Source organism: Protopterus annectens, chromosome 6.part0, assembly GCF_019279795.1.
Source record: "Protopterus annectens isolate FY-2018-M chromosome 6.part0, PAN1.0, whole genome shotgun sequence".
NCBI lineage: Eukaryota > Metazoa > Chordata > Ceratodontiformes > Protopteridae > Protopterus > Protopterus annectens.
The window spans coordinates 531,020,083-531,045,126 of NC_056737.1; the positions used below are offsets into that span (position 1 = coordinate 531,020,083).

At 44.0% G+C, this 25,044-nt stretch overlaps 1 protein-coding gene across 1 annotated transcript in view; it reads right to left on the reverse strand.

Annotated features, from left to right (window-relative positions):
- The window catches only part of TTC6 (tetratricopeptide repeat domain 6), a 2,436,149-nt gene that overhangs the window by 1,207,980 nt on the left and 1,203,125 nt on the right, over window positions 1-25,044 (reverse strand). The gene's annotated exons all lie outside the window — the stretch shown is intronic.

Genomic DNA, 25,044 nt, shown 5'->3' on the forward strand with positions numbered 1-25,044 from the left:
TGGTAGGTACATAACTTCTTTATGTTAAGTTGTCTATCTCGCCTTCATTCTTGCTGGTTGGGACAGCGTCCCTAGCACCTAATATCCTAGGTGGCTCAATGGAACAAACTCTTCAGAACAGTGGAACCAAAGTCAGCTCTGCTCCTGGAAACCACATCCAACTTATAATGCGAGATGAAAGTATGAGTGTTGGCCCACGTGGCCGCTGCACAAACAGATTCTATGGGCAACCTAGCCTGAAAAGCCACAGAAGTGGCTAATGCTCTGGTGGAGTGACCTTTTGGTTTAACAGGCAATTGTTTACTCCTTAGCTGATAGACAAAAGTGATGATAGAAGTCAACCACCTGGATAAGGTTACTTTTGATACTGGTAGACCTTGTTTGCCCACTGCATAAGAAAGGAAAAGCTGGCCCGATTTTCTGAAGTCCTTAGTCCTATGCAAATAAAAGCGCAGTTGCCTGTGAACATCTAACTAATACAACTTATATTCTGCCCTGTTGGAATGGTTGGGAAAAAACACAGGAAGGTCAATGGACTGATTCAAGTTAATCTCAGAAGAGACCTTAGGAAGGAAGGAAGGATTAGTCCTGAGAGCAACCCTGTCATTGTGGAACACTAGGTACGGGGGACGGATACAAAGAGCCTGAAGCTCCGAAACTCTTCTGGCTGAAGTAATTGCTACCAGAAAAAGTGTCGTCCAAGATAAAAACTTCAAGGAACAAGAAGCTGCAGGTTTGAAGGGGGGCAAAATTACAGAAGCTAGAATCAACTTTAGATCCCATGGGGGTGGAGGATCTCTCACTGGGGGCCTGAGCAGAGTGGTCCCTTTGAGGAAGGCCTTACACAGCTTATGAGACATTATATTACTTTCTGATAGGCCAATGTGAAAATCTGAAATTGCAGCTAACTGCACCCTAATTGTAGTGGAAGCGGACCCGGCATGAAAGAGCTCTGCAAGAAATTCCAAGATGTGGTGTACAGGGGCTGAAAAGGGGTCTATACTCTTAGCATCTGCCCAGGAAGAAAAACGTTTCCACTTACTAGCGTAAGTTTTTCTAGTGGTAGACTTGTGCGATGATAAAATGATTTCTCACACTGATTGGGAGATATCAGGAAGCCTGGCTAGGGTTGGAAGTGGAGCAACCAAGCCATGAGCTTGAGTGACTGTAGGGAATGATGCAGCCCACCCGATTGATGGATCAGAAGGTCTGGAACTGGGTCCAGAGTCCAAGGCTGCTCGAGAAGGTGATGATGCAGGAACTGGAACCATATTTGTCGAGGCCAGTAAGGAGCAATGAGGATCATTTTGCAACGCAATATGGTAGCTTTCTGTATCAGCTTGGGAATTAGGGGAAAAGGAGGGAATGCATACAGAAGTCCCTGAGGCCAATCGTGGACTAGAGCGTCTCTGGGGGAATGTCCTGGAAGTGGAAGTAGAGAAGAAAAGTTGCTGCACTTGCTGTTGAAGGGGGTGGCAAAGAGGTCGCAGCAAGGTTGTCCCCATTTGCGGAAGATTTGGTCCGCCACTACCTGATTCAGAGACCACTCATGAGGCATGAGAATAGCTCTGCTCAGCCTGTCTGCTATGATGTTTGATCTCCCAGGGATATGCATTGCGGTCAGAAACCGTTGGGAAGAGATCACCCACTGCCAGAGTCTGTGTGCTTCTCGACATAGGGGGTAGGACCTGGTTCCGCCCTGCTTGTTGATGTACCACACGACAACATATTGTCCGTTTGAATTGCAATGGTCCCGGTAGGAAGAGAGTCCTGAAGAGCTTGCAACGCTAAAAGCATGGCCCTCATCTCCAAGATGTTTATGTGTAGATGATACTCTTGAGGTTGCCAGGTGCCCTGGACTGTTCTGCCCTGATAATGCCCCCCCACCCGATCAGGGAGGCATCTGTGGTTACCGTAGCAACTGGAGGGGGAAGTACAAATGGTCTGCCCAGGGGCACTGATGAGGAGACCATCCACCACGCAAGGTGCTTTTTGCATGCTTCTGTGATAATAATCATGTGAGACATGAGAAGCTGTTGGAAGGACCATTGGGTGAAAAGAAGCCACTGGAGGATCCTCTTGTGAAAACGAGCCAGAGGGACGAGTATGATTGCTGCTGCCATGAGACCCAGGGTTTGGAGGACGAACCTGGCTTGAATTCTCTTGCATCCTAACAAGACCTGGACATGCCGCTGAATGACTAACACCCTGTCTGGTAGAAGGCTGGCTGACCTGTCTTTTGTATTTAAGTTTCCGCCTATAAAGGTGATAGACTGACAGGGCGACAATGCAGACTTTTCGAAATTTATAGTGATACCTAGTCTGGAGCACGTCTGGATAGTGTAGTCTCTGGCTCGCAGAAGGTGATGCCTGGTGGTAGCAGTGAGGAGCCAGTCATCTAGATATGGAAACACCTAGAATCTTTGCCATCTCAGGTGAGCGGTAACCACTGCCATACATTTGGTGAACACCCTGGGGGCTGTGGTGAGACCAAAGGGCACAGCTCTGAACTGATAATGGCTGTCTCCCAGCCGGAAGCGCAGGAATCTTCTGGAGCGCCTGTCCATTTTGATGTGGTAGTACGCATCCTGAAGATCTATGGAGCACATCCAATTGTCCTGACCCAGAAAGGGTAAAATGGACTGTAGCGTGACCATCCAAAACTTCGTTCTTTGTACAGACTTGTTTAGTCTGCTGAGATCCAAAATGGGTCTCCAGTCCCCTGTCTTTTTTGGTACCAAAAAGAACCTTGAGTAAATTCCGGATCCTTTCTGGTCTGCTGGGACTTGCTGGATGGCCCTTTTTCTTAGCAGTTTTGAAACTTCCTGAACTGCTTGATCCCTTAGATTGGGTGGAACATCTGGAAGGGACTTGTTTGACAAGAAGGGAGCACGAACAAAGGGAATTCTGTAGCCTCCAGATATAACAGACTGTACCCACTTGTCTTGTGTTATGTCTTGCCAGGCTCTTGGGTACAGTGATAATCTTCCCCCGACTGCCTCCAGAGGTGGGCAGCTGGGCAACCCTTCAGGAATGCTGGAAGGGCTTGTCAGAGAAAGATTCTCTGCTGCCCTGGGTTTGCGGACCCCCTCTACTACGAGGGCGGTGCCTGTTATTGTTCCCTCCTCTGCCCCTGGAGGGAAACTCACCATGTGTGTCCGGCAAGGCTCCCTGGGATTTCTGGAACCACATCTTTCCACTCTTCTGACCCTTGAGATATGGTCTGGAAGGAGTGGAAAAATGGACTCCTACAGCAGAGAGAGTCTTGCCTTCTTGCTCACACCTGGTAAGGGTGTCCTTCACCTGTGATCCAAAGAGAGAGGAACTATCAAAGGGGGTGTTGGTGAAAGACGCTCTGAAAGGTTCCGCAAAGTTACAAAGTCGCATCCAAGCGTGTATCCTTAGGGTGACTCCTGTGCCTGCGGCTCTACTTGCACCATCGGCTGCATAAGAAATGAGCCTCATGGAGGAGTTCACCACTGAATTAAGAGTCACCAGCTGGGAGGCAACCTTGGTCTGGGCCCCCTCAGCTGATGGATCTTGGAGGGTATCTCCAAGCTCTTTGAGGAGATCCCTCTGTAGATGGGTAAAGTGGCACAAATAATTCAGAGACTTCATGGAGAAAGTCGCTGAAGAGAACATCTACTTGCCATATCTGTCCATCGTCCTAGACTCCTTGTTAGGGGGATGGACAGATGAAGAAGTTTCAGCCAACTCCTTCTTTGTGGCCGCCGCTACCACCATGGCATCATCGGGAACACCTTTGGTCAAAAACTGTTTGTCTTGTGGTGCAGTAATGAATTTAGCAGGTTTTCTAGGGGTTGGTTCCACTGTGTGTGAAGCTGACCACGCCTTCCGAGCCACCACAGACATTAGTGGGTCAAAAGGCGGAGACACCCAGAAGGTGGAGGGTCGGGATCCAAACGCATCCAGGAATACTGACTCATCCTCGGAAAGGCTAAGGGTAGACCAATTCCCCCTCTGTCTAAGCATCTCAAGGATGTCTGAGAATGAGACATCTTCAGAGGGGGATCTCGGGGACCCTTCTGATTCCTCCAAGTCAGTATCTGATGTGACAGACTCAGGGGAGTCAACATGCTTCCTCTTGCATTTCCTCTTACGAGGTGGTTCCTCTGAATGATCAGGGGAGGCCTCGGAAGAGGAAGATACACCCAATGGGGTACCCTGGCGCATTGGTTCCCCATGCTTGGGGTCTGGAGGAGGGACAGAGGCAGGCCCAGGCACCATAGGGGGAGGAGCTGAAGGGGAAGATGGTGGAGCTGACTCAGGGGCCAGCACGCTCCTCATGACCTCGAAGGCGTCCCTGCTTGGATGCTGAGAAGGCTCCGGTTCTGAAGATATCGGAATCCCTCTCTGCACTGAGGGGGACAGCTCCGAAGCCGATGTAGGAGCCGAGCTCAACTGCGCCAAAGCTCTGAGGGGGAGAACGAGGTCGCACAAGAGTCCGATGCCACTCGGCCCCTCGGAGCCGACGAGGGAGTCTCGGCGCCCAGATCCCTCCAAGGACAGTACCAAGGAAGTGATTGGAGCCGACGACGGAACCAAAGGAGAAGGAATCAGTGCCGAAGGTTCCACGGTTCGACCCCCAATGAACTCCGGCTCCAAACTCAAGGAAGGAGTCGGAGGAGGAATGACTGCAGACAAGGACAGAGCCGAACCCTGTTGAGGGGGGCTGGACAACATTTTTGCTAGGGCATGCGATTTTAAGAGCCTGCTAACCACTCTCTCCAAGTCGTGATCAGATAATCTCGATGACCAAGAAGAGTGGGAGGACCGATGACTACTCTCCGATTGTAGCAGAGGAGACCTTGGAGCCAAGCATATCGACTCCAGGGAGGGAGACCTGGATCTTTTTCGACTCCCAGACGGTTCTGAAGTACACGTCAGAACCGACTGAGAGACAGAAGCATCGATTCCAGCCGGAACCGAGGCAGACGTGGTAGCTTCACCTAACGATGGCTCCAAGCTGGGAGCTGAAGGTTTAGGTGGCTTGGAGGACTTCAAGGGCTGAGCCTTTGCCAGTGACTCCTCGGGTTTAAGTAAACCCCGTAGGATCAATTTATTCCTAAGCTCCTGCAGGACTCTTGGACTGAAAGCATGGCAGACCGAACAAGAGTCCTGCAGGTGCACTGCACCGAGTCAATAGACACAAGAAGTGTGACCATCTGTCAGAAACATCTTCTGACAGCATGAATCACACTTCTTGAATCCGGACACCTTGGTATCCTTAGACATAACTAAAGCAAGGAATACCAAAACAATACACAAAAAAACTAAACAATTTGGGTATGAAAAAACTGTCAGACACACACACGCAAAGACCATACCCAAACAACAGTCACAAAGCCTAACAAACAAAAATTAGACTACTAAGACAACTAGCTAGCTAGCTATATATATATATATATATATATATATATTAACAAAAAAAAAAAAGAGGAAGATTAGCCTCTAACTGAAACGGCTAATACAGAGAAGAGAGAGGGGGGGGGGAGAACTCTCTAACTTAAACGAGTTTTCTGAAGGGATGGGGAATACAGGTAAAGAGAAAATATATACTACACAAAGATATCCCTAAGAGACAGATTCTAAAATATACAACCTACACTAAAAAGCTACTAGTTTTTTTTAATCAAAAACAGAGAATAATCATCAAAAATATACGACCTGAGCCAGTAAGACAACCTCGCAGCAGAAGTGGCAAATGAGATCTGGGTATCTAGCGCCAGGCATCATGGGATATGGGGAGGCCTCAAGCCAGTAAACAGCTCTCGAGCTTTAGAAGATGGCCGAGTCAGAGCAGAGGATCGGCTCCAAACCCAACCAGCAAGAATGAAGGCGAGATAGACAACTTAACATCTGGAGTCTGGAGTTCAGATAAGGTAGTTTATCTGTGCGTTTGCAATAGTTACAATACACAGGGTTGTAACCCAGGTATTTTTTTCATCCTGAGCTCCAGGGTAATGTATTCTCTTAAGTATGCATTCCAAGTTTGCCCATCAGGAATGATTTTTTAACTTCCCTGGTGTGACAGAATGCTCATTACATTTTTACATATCTGAACTGGCATAAACTGATAAGAAATAAGTGTAGTTATGTGCAAAAAATAAGAAGTTATGTACTCACCATAACGTTCCATCTGAGTAGGTGGCTTCATTTGTCTGCAACCTGTGGGTCTTGGATCCGATATCGGATCTGAGCCGGCAACTATTTATACAGCTATGGATCCAAGCTCCTAGCTCCTCCCCTCACCCATAATCCCCTGCCAACCCCAAATGATCAGATCAAGTTTGCCCTCCTACATATACCTAAAAAGGTATCCCAATAGGAAAGGGCAGGATAATACCACCAAACTAACTCTTCTGAAGGCCAGGGGGAAGGAGGGGGGGGATGGTTGCAGACAAATGAAGCCACCTACTCAGATGGAACGTTATGGTGAGTGCATAACGTCTTAATCTGGAGTAGGGACTTCATTTGTCCGCAACCTGTGGGACAGAGTCCCCAGCTACCTGAATCTTGGGCGGCCATCATGAAAGGATGTTCCGGAGCACTGTGGAGCCAAAGGATGCTCTCTCCCTCTGGAAATGACGTCCAGTTTGTAGTGGTTGATAAAGGTATGAGATGAGGCCCAAGTGGCTGCCGAGCAAATATCATCCAAGGGGACTCTAGATCTGAATGCATCAGAAGTAGATATGGAGCGAGTGGAATGTGCACGAACCCAATGAGGTGCGGGCCTCCCAGAAGCCTCATAAGCTAGAAGGATACATTGGGAAATCCAGCGTGATAAGGTGACCTTCGAAACGGCTTTACCCAAACTGAATTTGGCAAAGGAAATGAACAGCTGATCAGATTGTCTGTGACCAGCAGTCCTATGAATATAGAAACGCAGCTGCCTGTGCACATCTAAAGAATGCAGCTTGTACTCTCCTTTATTTTGATAATTAGGGAAGAAAACAGGTAGGTTAACGGACTGATTGATATTGGTTTCTGAGGCCACCTTAGGTAGGAAGGATGGACTGGTCCTGAGGTACACTCTATCCTGATGAAAAACCAAGTAAGGGGGTTTTACGGAAAGAACTTGAAGTTCCGAAACTCTTTTCGCTGAAGTGATGGCTACCAGGAATGCTGTTTTCCAAGACAGATATTTAAGATCAGCAGAGGCAGCTGGTTCAAAAGGAGAAGCAGTCAAGGCCTGAAGAACTAGCGATAGGTCCCAAGGGGGTATGGCTTCTTTGATAGGGGGCCTGAGCAGAAAAGTACCCTTGAGGAAGGTTTTACATAGTTTAGCTGACATCAGAGGACCTATCTCATGTCCTACATGGTAATGGGAGATGGCTGCCAATTGTACCTTGACTGTCGAACAGCTAGCCCCTTGCTGAAAAATTCCAGTAAGGAAGTCCAAAATGGACGTTAGCGGAGCAGTGAAGGGGTCCAAATTATGATGTCCCACCCAGACGGAGAAGCGCTTCCATTTACTGCGGTAAACTTTCCTGGTGGAAGGTTTATGCACTGCCACCAAGATGACTTTGACTGGTGAAGAGATACCGGGAGTCCTGATTAAGAGTGGAACTGGAGCAGCCAAGCTGTTAGCTTCAGGTTGTCCAGGTTTGGGGTCGGTAAGCCTGATGTGTCGGATATTAGATCCGGGCTGGGATCCAGAATCCAGGGAGGATTCACCAAGTGAGACCACAGGTAAGGGAACCAAGTTTGCCGAGGCCAGAATGGTGCAATGAGGATTATTTTGCTCCCCAACCGAGAGGCTTTCTGTAACATCTTTAGCATCAGGGGTAGAGGAGGATAGGCATAAAGTAGACCGGGCGGCCAAGCATGCACTAGAGCGTCTCTCGGGGTTTCCCCTGGTGGGGGAATCAGCACGAAGAAGCTGTCGCATTTCGTATTTGATGGAGAGGCAAAGAGATCGCAGCAGGGTTGCCCCCATTTTGCAAAAATCCGCTTCGCTACTCGGGAGTTGAGAGACCACTCGTAAGGGGAAAGAATAGTGCGGCTGAGTTTGTCCGCCAGAATGTTGGACCATCCAGGAATGTGCGTTGCGATCAGAAAGCGGTTGGTGGAGATTGCCCATTCCCACACCCTCATGGCCTCTCAGCAGAGAGGATAAGACCTGGTTCCCCCCTGTTTGTTGATATACCAGACAACATGTTGTCCGTCTGTATCGCAATAGTTCCTACGGGAAGAAGGTTGTGAAGTGCTTGCAACACTAACAGCACCGCCCTCATCTCCAGAACATTGATATGCAGGGAGGTCTCTGTGTCATTCCACGTGCCTTGGACTGTTCTGCCTGAGCAATGCCCCCCCCCCCCCACCCGAGGCGAAAAGCGTCCGTGGTCACCGTGACGAGAGGAGGTAGAGCGCAGAAGGGGCGGCCTGTATGGAGGTCTGGGGAATGAAGCCACCATAACAGGGCCCTCCTGGAAGCCTTGCTGATAGAGACAGGGTGATTGAGAGGAAGAAGCTGAAAGGACAATTGTACTTGGAGGGTCCACTGTAGTACCCTCATGTTTAGGCGAGCGCATGGAAGGAGTGTTATTGCTGCTGCCATAGAGCCCAGTGCCCTCAGGACCAATTCCGCCGGTGGAGCTTCTGATTGGAGGATGGCCCGCACATGTAATCTCAGATTCTGTAGTCGTTCCAAAGTGAGGTAGGCTCGCAGACTTCTCGTATCTAATCTGGCCCCTATGAAGTCTATCACTTGTGTCGGAGCAAGGGAGGATTTGTCCATATTGATCGTGATGCCTAACTGGGGAGCTAGGTGGAGAAAAAGATCTCTGGCTGAGCAGAGTAGATGCCTTGTTGGGGCGGTCAGGAGCCAGTCGTCCCGGTACGGGAAGACCTGCATTCCCTGAAGTCTCAGGTGGGCCGCTATCACTGCTAAAACTTTGGTGAACACTCTGGGGGCTGTGGTGAGGCCAAAGGGAAGGACCCTGAACTGATAGTGGCTGGCTCCCAGCCGGAAGCGGAGAAACCTCCTGGATCGTCTGTCCATTAAAATGTGGTAGTACGCATCCTTGAGGTCTACTGAGTACATCCAGTCATTCTCCCGCAACAGGGGGGAATGGATTGAAGAGTGACCATTCGGAATTTCACCTTGGTTACCGACAGGTTCAAGAGGGAAAGGTCTAGAATTGGTCTCAGGTCCCCCGTCTTTTTTGGCACCAGAAAGAACCTGGAGTAAAACCCTATTCCAAGCTGGTCTGGGGGGACGGGTTGGATGGCCCTTTTTTCTAGCAGCTGCAGCCTCCCTCTGATCAGGTGGTACATCGGGGAGGTTCCTGAATCTGGGAACATGTTGCATAGGGATTTTGTAACCTCTGGATATAATCCGAAGCACCCAGCGGTCTGACGTGATGGACTCCCATGCCGCCAAATGCCTCGAGAAGTGCCCCCCGACTGCCTCCAGAGTGGAGCAGTCAGACAACCCTTCAGGGCTGTTGCGTGGGCCGATCAGAGAAGGATTCTCTGGACCCAAAATTTCTCGGGGCCCCTCTGTCTCTACGGCGGCATCCTCCCTGTCCTCCTCTGCCACGGAAGGACTGGTTGTCCGGAGCAGGTTGGGAATGCTGCGATTTCCAGAACCACATCTTCTTCTGTCCCTTTTGGTTCTTGGAGAAGGACCTCTGGGGAGCAGAGAAGCGGACTCCGACGGCAGACAACGTCTTCCCGTCCTTCTTGCTCTGGACAAGTATCTCGTGAACGGTCTTGCCAAACAAGGCAGAGCCATCAAAGGTGGCATTCGCAAAGGACGCCTTGAAGGGCTCTGCAAAGTCGCAATGTTGGAGCCAGGCCTGGCGTCTCATAACTAGGCCCGCTCCGCTAGCTCTAGCAGCTCCCTCAGTAGCATGAGACAACAGCCGCATAGAGGTATTAGAGATAAATCTCAGAGTGGCCATACGAGTGGAGTACAATTGCTTGTCCTCCGCCGACATGGACTCCGGGGGGGGAAGCAGCGTATTCTTTAATAAGATCCCGCTGCATCCTGATGACGTGTGCCATGTAGTTCAGAGACCTGAGAAGGTCGCTGAACTGAATACCCGCTTCCCAAGGCGATCCATCGAGCGGGACTCCTTGCTCGGAGGATGGACCGAGGGGCTCTCCTGAGCCAGTTCCCTCTTAGTGGCTGCCGCCATCAACATGGCATCTACAGGGGGACCCTTGCTCCAGTGGAGCCGGTCTGCGGGGGGGGGGGGCTCAAGATCCTATACGGGTGTGTAGGGATTGACTCCACAGTGTCCGGCTCCTTCCACTCCCTGGTGGTCACAAGGTCCACCAGGGGGTTGGCCGGAGGGAACACCCAAGAGGTAGACGGGCCTGCTTCGAATGCCTCCAGGAACACGGATTCGTTCGAGGAAGCCTTGGGGGCAGACCACTCCTTCTGAGCCTGAGCATTTCCATGATGTCTCCAAAGGAGACATCCTCAGGGGGTGACCTTGGGGAGCCTTCCCCTTCATCCAAGTCGTGTCCTCTGTTAAGGACTCAGGGGAGTCCACGTGCCTCCTCTTTCACTTATGCTTGCGAGGCACTTCCTCAGGGGGGGCTGTCCGAGGAGGTCTCACCAGCAATGTCCTGTTCCAAAGGAACAACATGGGACATCGAAGCAGGCTGTCTCTGTGGCCGGGTAATGGAAGCCTGACCCAGCAGAGAGGGAGTGCAGGGCGGAGCCGAGACAAGGGCCGGAGATCTGGATGCTTTCGACAGAGCCGTCTCCACTACATCGAAGGCCGAGGGGGAGCCGCTCTCCCTGGGCTCCGAGAGCCGACTCCCACTCAGATCCGATGAAGGGATCGGAACTGGCGCTGAGACTGTCGGATCCGAGGGACTAGTGTGCTCCGACCTTGATGGAGCCGAAGGCACACTGAATCCCTCGGATCCGAAGCTCAGGCCATGGCTCCGAGAGGTCGGATCCGACAATGGAACCGACAGACTCGAGGGTAGGGTAGAATCCGAAGTACCCAGTACTGTCGGCACCGACCCGGCTCCAACGCTGCTCGCCTCCAAGCACTCCAAACCCGGAAAGCGGGTCGGAGAAGGGGCTATCGGAGCAAAAAAGGGTGTCGAGCTCCCCCCCGAAGGGGGGGGGGCAGGAGCACTCCCATCTGCAGCTGGGCCTGGATGAACCTTCTCATCATCCGGTTCAAGTCTGCATCAGACAGGCTGTAAGTGGATCTCGAAGAGGCCACCGAGGCAGGCCTGGAGTGCCACCTCGATGACCTCGACGGAGATCGGGTCTCCTCCTCCTCAGGCCCTGGGGATAAACAAGGTGATCGGAGCCGAGGAGGAGGAGACCTGGAAGCCGTGGAGGGAGAAGCCTGCTTATCTGGGGGGCCGAAGCGGAGGCCTCGGCCCGCTGCTTGTGGTGCTTCTCCCTCCGTTTCTCCCTCCTGGCCTCCCTGTCCTCCGGCACCTTAGTGGGAGTTTGAATCCCGGCCGGAGGAAGGGGGGCAGGAGTGGCCACCACCACAGGCTGAGGAGGTGCCACGGGAGTAGCGGAGGCCGAAGCCGACTCCGGGGGCAAAAGTCCCGCCAGGACCAGCTTCGACCTCTACTCCTTCAGTGCCCTGGGGTTGAACGCTGCACAAATGGTGCATCCCGAGGACTGGTGTTCAACCCCAAGGCACCGAACACACCGAGTGTGGCCATCCGCCGGAGAGAGCTTATGGCCACACTCGGTGCATTTAGAAAAAATAGGCTTTGGGGCCTCTGACATATCCCAAAACTAAGTAAAACTACACAAACACACAAGGCCCCAAACGCAAGCACACACAATCACACTCTAGTGACCAGCGAGGGGAGGGTAAACACTAAAAATTTAAAAATACAGACTAACAGGAAACCTAATACACACACACTAATTAACTGACAGAAAAATAGGCTAAAGAGATAAAAAGGGAACACTTATCTCAATAATTGCCAGAAGCTCAAAATCCAGCTGACACACTCAAGAGCGGCAAACTAGATCTGGGGTCATTTGGGGTTGGCAGGGGATTATGGGTGAGGGGAGGAGCTAGGAGCTCGGATCCATAGCTGTATAAATAGTTGCCAGCTCGGATCCGATATCGGATCCAAGACCCACAGGTTGCTGACAAATGAAGTCCCTACTCCAGATCTTTGTATGTACATGAAGTCTTGAATGCCATAATGTATTTGCACCAAGAGCCAATGGGCACAAGTCTGTGTGGCTCTTTTGAGATTTTCCATGAGATCTTGCACATAAACTGTTTTAAGGTATCTTATTCATTATGTGGGTGTCCATATACTGACATCCTGTTACGGCTATTATAAGAGTGTAAAGAAGAAAGATAGGAGAGCTGGAAATAAGGGAAACAGCAGACAAGGAAAACATAATTGTACAATAGGAGATGGGAGAGAATAAGTACTATATTTTTGTTGGAGACAGACCCCCATTTTCCTTTTTTTTAATAAGGAAAATTGAGGAAGGAAGAAGCGTAGGGTGTGTCAGAGAGAGGGTTAAGGAAAAGTTAAGGATTTTTTAATGACACAGCAAAAGCAACAGGCAAGACAGATGGGGACATCGACTTCCAGGATGGCTGCACACTGATCTATTGGTTGAGTAGAGCTCTCCCACGGTGAAAACTGAAACTTTGGGAAACAGCTAACGAAAGACATTTGTTTGAATAAAATCAGTTACTAGTTTGTCACTACAATGCCAAAATGTCAGCAAAGAAGACACCTGGAGAAAATAACAGAAAATCAACTAAAAAAGGAGAAGAAAATAACTCAGTTGTTCATTAAAAAGCAGTTCACGTTTCAGCCACAGTACAGAAGATGGCTTCCAGCAATTTAGAATAAAGTGCATTTGTGCATAAAAACTTAACAGTAGATGCAGTAGGTACCATAGCTTAAGCTATATGGGTTATTTCCTGCCAAGAATATGACAAATAGACATATTCCTAAGCACTAACCACTGAACACTTCCAAGTATAATGTTTGTTGTTAGGGCACCAAACCTCCAGATCTAGAGTAGATTACCAGAGCTTATAAAGAATGGTGGGATAAGGAAGATGGGTCAGAGAAGTGACCCTAGAGAATAGTCTTAGCTAAACGTACTCTGGACCCAGAGAAATAATTTAACTTAATCCATAGAACAAGCCAAAGCTCTGGTAGAATAGGCTACAACCTTGCCTAGAAATGACTTGCTATAGTAAAAGTAGCAAAAATAATACCATAAGACAACAATTTAAAAATTGACTATTTTGATACTAATTGTCCCTTCTTACCTTTATAGGAAATAAATAGTTGATCAGAACTCCTAAGTTAACTATGGACATCGGTAAATCCACAAGAACACCAAGTAACGAACAGCACAGCAGAATGAACAGGATACCAAACAGAATGAAATTTATTTAGTGCTTTCGTCAAATATTACAATTGACTTCTTCAGAAAACCTGACAGTCTGCAGGACCATCCTTTATATACATCAAACAATTACTTCACCAATTAATCAATCAATAAGACACTAATAAATATTTAAAGAAATAGACTCCCTTGCCTTCTAAAATTGTTTCCTTCCACGTTAAAATAACCAGTTCATATTTGCACTACAAGAATGCGTGTTTTAAATATAAAACCTGAACTCAGGTAATACAAATCACAATTAAAATAAAAAAATCAGCCTTTAGTTTTAAATAACCTGTGAGGGACACCATAGAATTCAAGCCAGGACAGGTGGTGGCATTAACTCTAAGTTGCCACATTAATTCTTTATATTCAAGAAACCAGTCAGTGGGTTCCCCCCCCCCCCTCATCCATTATCACCCTTTCCAGTACAGTAAACTTGAAACTATGACTAGGGAAAGTGTTGACATGCTTTGCCAAAGCATTTTTATGTTGCTTTTGGTTATGTCATAAATATGCTAATAAACACGTGTCCTGAATGCGTTTTTAGTTTTGCCAATATAAAACCCAGGACACATCTGGCATATGGATGCATATACCACCTGTTTGCTACCACAATTACAATTCTGGTTGAATCTCACCCATCCAAAACCTTCAATAAAAACTCTGTCACTCTCTAGTATATATTTGCATTGGGTACAATGCCCACACTTGGTCATTTTTCCAATACCAGATTTTATATTCTTACTCTTGGACTCCAAAAGGTTATTGAAACTGGAATTTTTTTTGTATACTATAACAGGGGTATCACCCACCTTCCCCCCTATGGTTTCATCACTCCTGAGAATAAACAAATTTCTGACCACTATGTCTTGTATCAATGGGAATTGTAGATTATAGGTGAGAATAAGACCATGTTTGAATGGTGCAGTTGTCAGAACCTTACTATCTATAGGTGCACAAAGTCTGGAGATGTCCAAGCCTAACAAAGGACAGAAGTAACCCTCCACTCTCTTTTTGGTTACTTCATCAAGAAGTGCTTTCACAAAATCTTCAGGGTACCCCCTGTTAACCAACATACTCAATAAAACCTCCATTTCCTTATAAAAATCATCCATTCTACTGATTATGTGGGCCAGACTTACCCCTTGTCCTTTAATTAATGATCTTTTTTCATGAAGGGGATGCTCGCTTTCGAAATGGAGAAGGGTATTCGAGTAGGTTGGTTTCCTGAAAATATTTGAATAAAACTGTTTGTTCACCAAATCTTTAGAAATCTGTATATCCAAATAACTAATGGATTCAGTGTGGGTCACCATAGTAAACTTCAAGTAGGTAGTGCTGGAGTTAAGAAACAGCAAGAATTTAGACAACTGCTCCTGATCCCCCCTCCAGAAAATAAGGATGTCATCCAGGTACCGCACATTAAAAGAACAGTAACATCCATTCAGATGTAAATACTTGTGACAATTCCCATTGGGTCAGGACAATATTGGCAAAAATTGGTGCACAGGCTGCCCCCATCGCTATACCAGAGTTTTGTTTAAAAAGATGTCCCTCAAAAATCAGGAAACTGTTTTCCAGAACTAGTTCCATTAGAGTCCTAAGTGTAAAAATTGTGGTATGAGAAAATGTTGTGTGTTGACATAAAAAATCATAAAGCAATTCAATGCCTTCCGAATGCGGAATGACATTGAATAAATCTTTTATATCCATAGTTATGAAGATGATGTTACTACTAAAGAGTTTTTGCTTGATTTTTTAAGACAGTCCCATGAGTCTTTAATAATGTGAATAAATAAACAAACAGTTTTTTAACTTATGGTCCAAGAATTTAGCTATACTAATAGTCTTTGACCCTTTTGCATCTACTATGGGCCTAAGTGGAGGATGGGAGATGTCCTTTTGGATTTTTGGGATCCCAAATATAGTTGGGATCCGGGGATGTTTCTGTGTACAAAAATACATATCTTCCTTGGATATCTGATTGTTAAAGAATAAGTCTGTAAGGACCATATCCACATGACTGTACGCAATATTTAGTTCATTGCGTGATATTTGTACATATCCATCTCCAAGAAGATGTTCTAACATACAGTCAATGTACCTCTCTTGGTCCATGAAAACCAAACCGCCCCCCCTTGTCTGGTTTCATAACTCTAATCTGCCTGTTATTAGAGATACTTTCGAGAAGGGTGGACTCGTCCTCAGTTAAATTAGACAGTCTAATACTGTCTTTTTTCCTACTTAAATCCCTGATAGCCTTCATACAGATACCCTGAAATAACTGTAAGGTGGGATGCAATGGAGAATTGTATATACTTGATTTTTTACATCCAGTAAATAAATTGCCAGTAATATAACTGTTCCCAGTTTCACTCATATTAACACTCAAATTCAGTTTTCTAGTATAGAGCATAACATCTAAAAGGGTTTTTTTCGTGCTGAATTTCTTATAAGGCACGAAATTTAACCCTTTCTGAAACAGGTTCGCCCATTCTTTTGTGACCTCCACATTACTTAGATTATAAATTTTAAAATCATGGTGGTCATTAAGTATAATAGAAATCCCACTGTTGTCACTGTTTAAAACTTGCCTTATCTGGTCTGTTGCCAGTTAACCTGACTCCCCCTCCCCCTCCCAGAATAATTCTGGGGTGGATGATGTTGGTCCCCCTGGTAACCTACCCTGGATTGTCTCCTGTGATTGTACCTTTGTTTCTGGATCCTCTCCGATCTCCTTAAGGGCTGACCTAAAGGGATGGGACCCGGGTGGTTGTCATCACTAAGTGGCAAGTCATCAATTAGTTCATCAAAGACTTCATTGTTAACATTAGAATGGGTTTATGCATTGTTCTTATTAACATTAGAGGATAAAGGGTAAGCAACACCTGCTTCATAGTCTTTAGCGTCTCTATCTAGTTTTTTACTCTTTTTTTATCTTAATTTTTATCAACAATCTTATCAATGTTGAAAAACACAGCATTATACTCCTTATACATATTGCAAAAACCCATGTCCTTTTTTAAAAAAGCATGTAGTTTGTTTACAGAATTTTGTAGTTCTTCAAATTTTTTGTCATTGTCCCTTATCAAAACCTGCAGTAGCTCATAGCCTTGTCGGTTAAATAAGGTAACCAAGTCCTTATACAGTTCAGAACCATTCAAAGTACCATTTGGAAAGCGCCAGTACCTTATCCCTTTAGGGACTTGTTCTCTTTTCAAACATTCCCTAAGGTACTGGTTTTCTATTTGTAATTTTTTCATTTTTAAACTATCCTTTTCAAGATTTTGTAACATAGAGCTTACAGTACATTGATTGGGGTTTCTAGTTTCCATGTGGAGAAACCCGGTCATATCTCTGTTAATCCACTCGGTTAAATTGAATCCATTATTTGTACTTAACTGAAAATCACCATTGTCCTGGTTCTGGCTCTGTGATAATGTAGTTCCGTTGAAAACGGAAGTTCCACGTGTTGCAGCATCACAAGTGTTCGTACTGCCCCTATATCGTTGTCGTTTTGGGCTGCTTTGGCCCGGTGGTATATTAAAAAGGGAGTCCTGGGATGTAGTAGTCAATGTCAATGAACGGCGATTAAAATCGCCCGTTAAGCTGTCCAGCTTATTTCCAAAGCCAGCAATTTGATTGTTGAAAACACCAATGAGTTCAGTGAGATTGTTGATAGCCGAGATTAATTCCTTGTGTGTATCTTTAGTACCCGCTCCACTCTGTGTGCTAGAATCCATACCGGTAAATCCACAAGAACACCAAGTAACAAAAAGCACAGCAGAATGAACAGGATACCAAACAGAATTAAATTTATTTAGCGTTTTCACCAAATATTACAATTGACATCTTCAGAAAACCTGACAGTCTGCAGGACCATCCTTTATATATATCAAACAATTGCTTCACCAATTAATCAATCAATAAGACACTAATAAATATTTAAAGAAATAGACTCTCTTGCCTTCTAAAATTGTTTCCTTCCACGTTAAAATAACCAGTTCATATTTGCACTACAAGAATGCATGTTTTAAATATAAAACCTAAACTGAGATAATACAAATCACAATTAAAATAAAAAATCAGCCTTTAGGAAAAAAGACAGTATTAGTCTGTCTAATTTAACTGAGGACGAGTCCACCCTTCTTGAAAGTATCTCTAATAACAGGCAGATTAGAGTTATGAAACCAGACAAGGGGGGTGGTTTGGTTGTCATGGACCAAAAGAGGCACATTGACTGTATGTTAGAACATCTTCTTGGAGATGGATATGTACAAATATCACTCAATGAACTAAATATTGCATACAGTCATGTGGATATGGTCCTTACAGACTTATTCTTTAACAATCAGATATCCGAGGAAGATTTGTATTTTTGTACACAGAAACATCCCCGGATCCCAACTATATTTGGGATCCCAAAAATCCACAAGGACATCTCCCATCCTTCACTTAGGCCCATAGTAGATGCAAAAGGGTCAAAGACTATTAGCGTACCTAAATTCTTGGACCATAAGTTAAAAAAAACGGTTTAAGTCGATTTATTCACATTATTAAAGACTCATGGGACTGTCTTAAAAAAATCAAGCAAGAACTCTTTAGTAGTAACATCATCTTCACAACTATGCATATAAAAGATTTATTCAGTGTCATTCCGCATTTGGAAGGCATTGAATTATTTCATGATTTTTTATGTCAACCCACATTTTCTCATACCATGATTCTTACACTTAGAACTCTAACGGAACTAGTTCTGGAAAACAGTTTCCTGATTTTTGAGGGACATCTTTTTAAACAAAAATCTGGTATAGCGATGGGGGCAACCTGTGCACCAGTTTTTGCCAATATTGTCCTGACCCAATGGGAATTGTCACAAGTATATACATCTGAATGGATGTCTTGCTGTTCTTTTAATGTGCGGTACCTGGATGACATCCTTATTTTCTAGAGGGGGGATCAGGAGCAGTTGTCTGAATTCTTGCTGTTTCTTAACTCCAGCACTACCTTCTTGAAGTTTACTATGGTGACCCACACTGAATCCATTAGTTATATGGATATACAGATTTCTAAAGATTTGGGGAACAACCAGTTTTACTCAAATATGTTCAGGAAACCAACCTACTCGAACACCCTTCTTCATTTCGAGAGCGGGTATCCCCTTCATCAAAAAATATCATTAATTAAAGGACAAGGGGTAAGATTGGTCCACATGATCAGTAGAATGGTTGATGTTTATAAGGAAAGGGAGGTTTTATTGAGTATGTTGGTTAACAGGGGGTACCCTGAAGATTTTGTGAAACCACTACTTGATGAAGTAACCAAAAAGAGAGCGGAGGGTACTTCTATCCTTATTTAAGCTTGGACATTTCCAGACTTTGTGCACCTATAGATAGTAAGGTTCTGACAACTGCACCATTCAAACATGGTCTTATTCTCACGTATAATCCACAATTCCCTTTGATATGAGACATATTGGTCAGAAACTGGTTTATTCTTAGGAGTCATGAGACCATGGAGGGAAAGGTGGGTGATACCCCTGTTATAGTATAAAAAAAAAGATTCCAGTTTTAAGAACCTTTTGGAGTCCAAGAGTAAGAATATAAAACCTGGTATTGGAAAAATGACCAAATGTGGGCATTGTACCCAATGCAAATATATACTAGAGAGTGACAGATTTTTTATTGAAGGTTTTGGATGGGTGAGATTCAACCAGAATTGTAATTGTGGTAGCAAACAGGTGGTACATGCAACCATATGCCAGATGTGTCCCAGGTTTTATATTGGCAAAACTTAAAAAGCATTCAGGACACATGTTTATCAGCATATTTATGACATAACCAATGGCAACATAAAAAATGCTTTGGCAAAGCATGTCAACACTTTCCCTAGTCATAGTTTCAAGTTTACTGTACTGGAAAGGGTGATAATGGATGAGAGGGGGGGACACACTGACTGGTTTATTGAATATAAAGAACTAATGTGGCAACTTAGAGTTAATGCCACCACCAGTCCTGGCTTGAATGATATGGTGTCCCTCACAGGTTATTTAAAACTAAAGGCTGATTTTTTATTTTAATTGTGATTTGTATTACCTGAGTTCAGGTTTTATATTTAAAACATGCATTCTTGTAGTGCAAATATGAACTGGTTATTTTAACATGGAAGGAAACAATTTTAGAAGGCAAGGGAGTCTATTTCTTTAAGTATGTATTAGTGTCTTATTGATTGATTAATTGGTGAAGTAATTGTTTGATGTATATAAAGGATGGTCCTGCAGACTGTCAGGTTTTCTGAAGAAGTCAACTGTAATATTTGACGAAAGCGCTAAATAAATTTCATTCTGTTTGGTATCCTGTTCATTTTGCTGTGCTTTTTGTTACCTATGGACATACAGAGAGTGTAAAATTCTTTCTCACTTATTTTTTGGCTCTGGGAAGAAAATGCAGAGATGAATAGCCTGGTCAAAGTAAACAGTGAAACCACTTTAGGCATAAGTGATTTGTTCTAAAAGTTACCCCTGTCCTTCTGAAAGATGAGAAAAGATTGTCTCACCATAAAAGCTTGAAACTCAGATACTCTTCTTGGAGAAGTTAGATCAGTAACAGTGTTATCAGTTTCATGAGCTGGTTCAAAAGGAAATAAGTTTCTCCAGAACAAAATTAAGATCCCAAGAAGGAAACATCTTACAGGTGGAAGAATTTGTAAAACCCCTTTCCAAAACTGTTTGAATTGAGGCTGTATAGAAAAGGGGTTATCTATAGGCAGATAAGCAGAGACTGATGAAAGGTGAATCTTTGTAGAAGAATAAGAAAGGTCAAATGATAACTCCTCATACTAATATTTTAGAAACAAAGGCATCCAGGATGGAAAGGTGCTAGTTTTTACTCTGGCAACAACTAGAAAATCTTTTCCACTTATCCATATATAATTTTTAGTAGCAGGTTTCTTTGCTTCATTTAATACCTGCTGCACTTTCTCAGAAAAAAAAAGTTCTTAAAAGGTCTTTCTTGCTTTGACACCAGAAAGATACGTGAATAAAATCCTTTCCCTGTTTGATGTGGGGGAACAGGTTCCCTGATGTTTGAGACAGCATTTGCTCCAGAATAGGAAGAAACAGAGAGGCTTGATTGAATGAATGTTGAGGAATCCCCTGAAAAGAAGGACTGGGCTATCACTGCCAATTGTAGCCTTTTTGAATGATTTCCGTAACCAAAGTGTCTGAAGTTGTCTGCTGCTAGAGGTGTACATGAATGCCTGGACTTTGGGATACATTTACTGAAATGTCAGGGTGTGGAGGGGGAAAATACATGAAGGTGCATATAGCCAGTCTGCTTTTTTAGATTATCCTTGGTTTTGAGGGGATCCACCTCCTTATTTTAGCCCCCCTGTCATTGCTTTCTGATTTTTTTTGTCTGTGGCTTGCTGAGTTTGTCTATTCTGTTTTTATAAAAGGAACCTGAACTGGGAAAATGTTCTTATTATATTTTTGCACAAAAACTGGGGCATTCAGATGGTTGAAAATGTGAATAACTCCCTGAATTAACTTTCCTCTTTCATCAAATATTTTATGGATCTCAGTTGAGAATAGGCCAAATTACACCTCAATATTCAGGGAAGCATTCAAGATCTCAGGTTTGCGATCTCTGGTAAACTCTGGGAGTGTAGCCAGGTAAATCCTCCCATCATTGTCCCGGTAGCAGCTACAACATCAGCGGTGTCATAAGAACATTTTAAAAAGTATTTGGTTACCTGAGACACTAGAGGATATTTAAGAGTTCAGAGATTTCTTGGTCTCTGAGGAAGGGAGATCAGCAATTAACTTTCTTATACTATCTAAAGAAGCTAGCAGAAACTTGGGCATGTGAACCTGACAATTCACTATCTTGAAACTAAGGTGGGAACAGAATAAACTTTCTTCCTAACTCTATCAAATGCTTTCCCATCCTGTTAGGAAAAGTAAGGGTAGCTCTCAAAAGATTTTTACCAGTATATAGTTTTGCCAAATAAATCACCACAAAGTCTGATCTAGGGTTAGAAAAGAGAAATCTGAGGAACGTTATATACATTGTCAGACTTTTGGGGGGCATGATGTTGATTGTCAGGCAAACTGCTGGCAGCCAAGAATGCTGGAAAGACAGGAAGGACAGCTGTCAATTTATTTGATGGTACTATGGAATTTCTTTTTTCTACCAGTGAAACAACTCTTTCATTCTAGCTATAGTATCAGAACCCTTCAGGTGTAATCTGAAGAAATTAGAATTTGATTCCCCTTTCTGTGGGGTGGACCCTTGAAAAACACAATCCAAATCTATTTTCTTTCCCTCAGACTAAAAATCAAAATCTGAGAGAGAGAAAAATCTTATTTTTTTAAAATGCTGAGAAGAGTCAGAATTTAAAAATTGAAAGGACTGAAATAAGCGCATGGCAAAACGGAGCCAATCTTTTCTGTCCATCATAACTGAAACAGGAGAAGAAAACTGCCTAACTTTCTGTTTTCTTTTTCTGGGAGAACCCCCACCCGCATATACAAAAATAAAACCAATGCAAGGATGGGCCCCTTCACCTGGAATCAAGTTCCTTAGGGTGGCTTTCCATTATAGCATCAACTATTCAATTCTCCATCACTGACAAGTATGGTTTTCCCTTGCCTAAAGAAGGCAGCACCAAACAGTTGCAGAGGGCATGCCTGTCTCCTATTCCTTAGCAGCTTATCGAGCAGCAATGCCACAGGGATCGAGAGAAACTGAGAAGCAGTCCAAGGTCCCTGAAAGGGAATAAGTAGAGCCACTTATTGGCATCTGAGGAAGCCAGTGTGACAACAGAAGAGTCTTGAACAATTTTCTTCTTCTTGTGGATGAGGGAAGGTAGAACTGATGAGCCTTAAGCCTGGTCCATGCTCCACCAAAAAAGGTACCTAACAAGTGGGAAGAGAAGCCTTGAAGAGTCTCCAAACCACTTGACTGGAAATTGTAAGTTTTGAGATGCAAGTGTTAATGATAATCCTCATGATTTCATGTCCTAGCCCAAAGCTAAAGCAACCCAAAAGCTAAACAAAAGTAAAATGTTTACTGACAATCATTAAAACACCAGTTTTAGCCTTAATATGTTTGAAAGAAACAGCAAGCTTTTCTTCACAAACATTGACAAAGGGAAAAGTTTGCCCCAAAATTATATTTATCATTCCAGCCTTGCTGAAACACTAGACAAACATTGTTCACTCAAATCTCAAAGGAAGAGCACACTTTGATGGCAAGAAAGTTCTGAAGGTTTGGCGCCCTAACCACTGACTTTAAACCTCTCTCCTCAAGTTGTTCAGCATCAGGGTGCATGGAAATTGACCTTGCGCTTTGGAAACAAGCCACTTATATCCTTTTCAGGATATAAACCACATAGCTTCTGCTATTGCAACTGAGATCTAATGATGAACAGAAAATAAAGTGAATGCATTCAGAGGTGTTTAAAATTAGTGAGATACTAGAGAAATGCATGATGTCAAATGACAAAAGACTGGAAAGATGAAAAGAAGCTTTACGTAGCTATTCAGAGGAGTTGACAAAATTGCAGAAATTATAGGTTGAAATGAAGGAAAGATTGGCTGAATAAGAGGCTTGTCAAGAAGAACTGTTTTAAAAATAGTAAAGCTAGAAGATACAGTACAAATAAGCAATTGGTCCACAGCAGGATTTGTTACCTGGAAGGTCACACTGTGTCTATACTCCATATTTGACCAAGAGAAAGAAACCAAGACCAGCACTAGCAAAAATGTAGTCTTACCAAGACAAGGAGCTGCTTCTGACAAATTTGTGATAAAATGTAAAGTATTATAAATTGGGGACACCAGAGTATTCATGGAAAATGATTAACTGTATACTTCACAGAAGGGAAGTGAGTTTATCTCTGCAATCAGATGATGTCGACAGGCAGCTATGAGATTCAAGTTGCTATATGTACCTGTCTTCATAATATTTTTTTCTGATAAAGCAAATACATTTTTGGATACAGAAAGGGCAAAGGAATAAATCAAAATGTTTACCCAGCAAAAAGTGAGCCAGCAAGTTGAAGGTGAGTCTACTTCCCATTTTCCAATGTTTGAAAGGAAAATGATTCAGTTATAAAAGAAAGATCAGGAGCTGACTAGAAAAATCTAGAGTACCTTGATCTTGAGGCAGAAACTGTTGATGGATGGTAAAAATGAAGAAGATGAAGGCTAGCAATAATTTGAAAGAAGTAAAAAAAGAACAAAATGCAAAGTGGTAGTTCCATAAGAAGCAATTTGGACAGGAGAACTGTGCTTCTGCAAGTGGTGGAAGGAAAAGAGAAAAGACTAGATGTTTGTGGCTGTGTTAAACTGGAAGGAAGACCCTAAAGTTTAATTCCCACTTTCCCATAAATGTTTAAAAGGATATTGAAGGAAACTGCAGGTATAGAAGTAAACTTACCATAACAATAGATGTCATAATAAATTACCTGCAGTAGCTTAAGCTGTAAAGGTTATTTCAAAGCTTCATGGCACCTTCCATGTGCCTTAACTGCTGTAGTCTTCAAGAGAAAAGTATAAAAAAGCAATGGTTAGGACATGAAAACCTTCAGAGCTTTCTTGCCTAAAGAAGACAGGCTAGAGCCTTTAAATGCTAGGAAAGAAAAATGAAACATATATAAATATGCAAACTGAAGAAAAACACTCCCTTTCCATTCCGTGCTTTTCTGATTGGGAATCGGTGCATTTTTTTAATTAGCAGAAGTAAAACCTAACCTTTCTAGAATTTGAATGAATTCTATTTTTCACATGACATTAAGGTAGTTCACATACAGAACATTTGTTTTCTGCAGCAGGACCAGAAAGGCTGCAGAATAATTTCTGAATGTAAATTTCAGGCATTTGCTATTTGTCAGATTTTCTCACAGGATTCCTCTGCTGAAATAGAGAAAGAATAGAGAAAGTCATGTGTAAAGACAAGTAATGTCCTACAGCCTGGGCAAGTTATGCCAGGGCACAGACAGGCATAGGAAGCCATACACTTTATGCAAAAAACAGCAGCAATCCGCATTTCAGCTGAAGCTCACATTTCACTCATTCTCATGCAGCTTGTCCACAACAATAGAGAGACAACTACTCCAACGATAGTACTTACACGTGTGCTGTAATGATGTTGATACAGATAAGCACAGCTAAGCTTCATTTGCATAAGAACCAAGTATTATGCCAAGCACTGTCTATGATCTCCTCCCAGGCTGAACTATATTGGACTCCCTTTAAATGACACCAGAAGCTATGCAAACTGCTGAAGTCAATAAATGTTTGTTCATATTGCAGCATCATTCTTGATGACGGTAAAATTCTGCTCAAGGCAAGGTTCACACCTGCCTCAGACAGATATTCCAAGAACTCCATCATACCTCTTTTCATATAGACCAGGGAGGTATCTCTCAAACTATTTACTCCCATGTGTACTATGACTGTGTCATACCTGGCTGTACTACTAAGGACAGGTTTGTTTAATGATCTATTAAGCATAATATAAAGAGATGGTTGAGAAAAGTCCAGTTAGAGAACATTTGCCCTTTATGAAAGGAGACTGGGTGTCCAGAATGGCAGCTCCAGGAGAAAGAATCAACTGCAGGGAAGGAAGACCCTGAAGAAGAAG